Genomic DNA, 4,108 nt, shown 5'->3' with positions numbered 1-4,108 from the left:
TTCCCTCCATCTCTTGGCTTCCTTCTCATTTAAAAAAGATCTATTTTTCTCCTTGCTTCTTATAATCTATCTTTTACTTATTTATATTTAGTTTTTCTCATATAAGAGAAACCATGATATATTTAAGTTTAGGTACATAATTTATATTGCTTAACATTACTGCCTCAAGGTACATTCATTTTCCTACAAATGACTCAAATTTATTCTTCTAGTTTGGTTGTTGTTGTTATTTTTTATGTATTTGGTACAGGGTCTCACTATGCAGCTCAGACTCATAGTGATGAGTCTCTCCTGTCTCAGGCTCCCCAGTGCTGGGATTACAGGTATGCACCACCACAGCCACTCTCAGTGGCTGACTCAGCACGGCCAGGGGTGGGGCTAGGGCAGCATGTGGTGCTAGGGAATCGAACCCTGGTCCCTGCACTTGCTTAAGCAGGTACTTAGTCTGCTGAGATATCTTGCTGGCCTTGCAAACTTATTATTCTTTATAAAGACTAATATTCCATTGTGTAAAAAAAATCTTCTTAAGCCTTTCATCTACTGGTAACATATAAACTGCTTCTAAGACTTAATCTATTTTGAGTTGTGCTACTTTAAACATGGAAACGCATGTGTCACTCTAATATGATGTTTATACTTTGGAAGGGACTAGCTTGGTCACACAATTTGCATTTGTATTTTTTGTATTTTCAGTTTTTAAAGGACTCTCCATGGTTGTAGAATTGTTGTACTAGTTTGTTTTCCCACTGACAAAGGAGAAAGATTCTTTTTTTTTTCCCCTTTAAGGCATTTGTTATTATTTGATAGCTATCATAAAGTGAGATGGAATTTCATTGCTACACTTTGTATTTCTCTGTTGACCAGAGTTATCAAACATTTTTCATGTTTTTATTGAACATTTGTACTTCTTCTGAGAAGTGCCTGTTGATTTCAGTTGCATATGTTTTGACTGGCACACTCATTTTTGGGTGTTCTAATTTTTCGGAGTTCCTTCTATATTCTATGTATTAGTTTTCTCTCCAAGGTATAGGTGGTGAAATTATTCTTCCCATTGAGTAAGGTGACGCTTCACTCTGATGATTGTCTCCTTTGCTATGCAGAAGCTTTATAATTTGATGTTTCCATTTGTTGATTCTTGCTCTTACGTTGTGTTTAACTCAGGTTCTTTTCAGAATCTGTCTTTATCACTGTCTTCAATTATTTTGCCTATTTTATTTTCTAGCACATCAAGTGTTTCTCATGTGACATTTAGATATTTGATCATTTTGTAATTTAGTACACACAATGAGAAGTGGGTGTGCAGATTGAATCTCTGGAATGGGATAACCAATTTGACTGCCAACATTTGCTGAAGAGCTTATATTTCCTCCAATGTGTGTTTTGGGCTGTTTTTGAAAGATCACTTTGGACATTGTCAGTCTTATGGAAAGCCCACTACTATTATGGACTACTGGACTCTATTGGGTGAGTCTGCTGAATTCAAGCACCTACAATATTTAAATGACAATGGAATACTCTTCTCTGACAAAACTAAACAAAAACATGTGATAGAAATGAACGACCCTTTTGTATCTGTATACTCAAAATAGTATAGATATACAGCTCCACTCTCTTAATTCAATGAATACAAAGGTTTGTTCTAATAGTGTTTGAGACAGGATATCATGTCTGCATCTTGTACAGTGAATAACCACGAAGACAACAATATGCCATGTGTTAATTACTGTCATAGGTTGTGAAACTGTCTCATTGATATTTGTTCTCAATAAAATTATTAAAACATGAGATCAGGTATCTTGGATTTGTTTCTACATCCTATATTGTTTTCCATTAGTGCATACGATATTAGGGAGAGAGTTTTGTCACTTGTGTGCTACTTTTCTTATCACTATACTTTTGGGCTATGACCTAAATTCCAAGGGTATGATGTCTAGTTTTGCTCTTTTGGCCCAGGATTGCTTTTACTATTCTAGGTCTCTTCTGCCTTATGAATTTTAGTATTATTCTTTCTAGTTCTGTGAGGAATGTTATTTTTCTTTTGAACCAGGGATTGAACTCAGGCCCTTGCACTTGCCAGGCAAGCACTTATTCTATTTTGCCATCTCCCCAGCCTTTGATTTTGAATGGCACTGGATTAAATTTGTACACCAGTTTTGAAAGTGTGGTCATTTGACTACTGGTTCTACCAATCCGGAGAAGGTAACATACTCCTACGTTCTGGCATCCTCTTTGGTCTCCTCTGTCAGAGTACTATAGTTTTCATTACTCAGGACTTTCACTTTCTTCATTGGATTAACTCTTAACTAATCTTTTGATGCTGTAGTGAATGGGCTTATTTCCTAATTTCTTTTTCAGTGAGTTTTACTGGTGTGCAGGAACACTATTACTTTGTGTGTTCAAAAATCTACTTTGTATCGTACTATGAACCTGAATATAGTTATAACTTCTAGGAGCCTTTTGGTGAAATATTTTGTATTTTCTATGTAAAGAATGATGCCATCTGCAAATAATGATCCTTTGTCTCTCTCTTTTCTTTTTTTTTTCTTTATTTTTATTTTTATTTTTGCCGAACCAGGGATTGAACTCAGGCCCTTGTGCTTGCCTGGGAAGTGCTTATCCCACTGAGCTGTCTCCCTGGCCCCTGTCGCTCTCTTTTTGGTGTGTCCCTTTTATTTATTTCATTTGCCTCGTTGCTATACCTAATGGAATATATGAAAAGAATGGTAAGTGCACATATCATTGTCTTGGAACTGATTTTAGAGATTTGAGAGAACTGATTTCCACATTTAGTATGATATTAGCCATTTATTGGTTACAAATGTTTTCTATCAGGTATAGTTCAGATCTTTCTTTACCTATTTTCTTCAGTATTTTAGTCATGATTGGGCAATGAATTGTGTCAAAGCCTATTTCTGCATCAGTTAAAAAGATCATGTGATATTTTTCCTTACTCATATTTATATCATGTATTATATTTACTGATTTGCCAAAATTGAACCACTACTACATCCCTATGATGAAGCCGACTTGGTCATAATGTAATATCTTGATGATTTGTTTTACTTTGCTTGCTGGTGTCTTCTTGAGGATTTTTGTGTCTGTATTTATTAAAGAGATTGCCTACAGTTTGCTTTTTTGACTGAGTCCTTTTTATTTTCTGAAATCAGCGTAATTTTAGCTTCCAGAAATGACCCTTGGAGTACTCCTTCTCTTTCTGTTTCCTCATTAAAGTTTGAGGAGTATTCTACTGGTAGAATATATTGGGGCTTGGACTTTTTGAAAGTAGTGGTTTTTGGTTACTTCTATTTTATTACCATTATTGGATTGTTCAGGGCTTTTATGTCCTTTTGGTTCAATGTTGGTAATTCATATAACCTAAAATTCTATTTCTTTTTGATTCTCCTTTTTACTGTAGAACGGGTTCTCATACTATTTCCTAATAATCGTCTGTATTTTGACAGGGTCCCCTATGATTTTATCCTTTTTTTATTTCTAGTTGCATTGATCTGTGTCTTTTCTTTCTTTTGTTTTATAAGTTTGGCTAGGGATTTGTCTAATTTGGTTATTTACTCAAATAACCAATTCAATGATTCATTGACTCTTTTCATTTTTTTATTAATCACAATGCACATAATTTCTGCTCTGATTTTCATAGTTTCATTCCTTCTACTAGTTTTGAGATTGCACTGTTTTTGTTTTTCTAGGTTTAATGCATCTCATTCATTTATTGATTTGGGCTTGCTCCATTATTCTGATGTGGCCATTTACAGCTATAAATTTCCATCTAAAGACTGCTTTTATTATGCCCTATTGGATCTGGTATGTTATATTGGCATTATTATTTGATTCTAGGAACTGTCTAATTTCTACTTTGATTTCTTTGTGACTTCTCAATTATTCAAAAGGTTATTGCTTAATTGCTATATATTCATATAATTTCTTTTGGCATTAATTTCTAGCTTCATCTAATATGATCAGATAATATTTGTAAGAAGTTTTCATTTTTTATGTATTTTGTTGTTGCAAGATCTCACTATTCAGCTTGGATTCATGGTGATCCTCTGACTTTCAGCCTCACCAGCTCTGAGATTACAGGCATGTGCCACTA

The sequence above is a fragment of the Octodon degus genome, unplaced genomic scaffold, assembly GCF_000260255.1.
Source record: "Octodon degus isolate 3935 unplaced genomic scaffold, OctDeg1.0 scaffold00109, whole genome shotgun sequence".
Taxonomy (NCBI): domain Eukaryota; kingdom Metazoa; phylum Chordata; class Mammalia; order Rodentia; family Octodontidae; genus Octodon; species Octodon degus.
The sequence above is the reverse complement of the archived record's forward strand: the minus strand, read 5'-3'. Positions refer to the sequence as shown.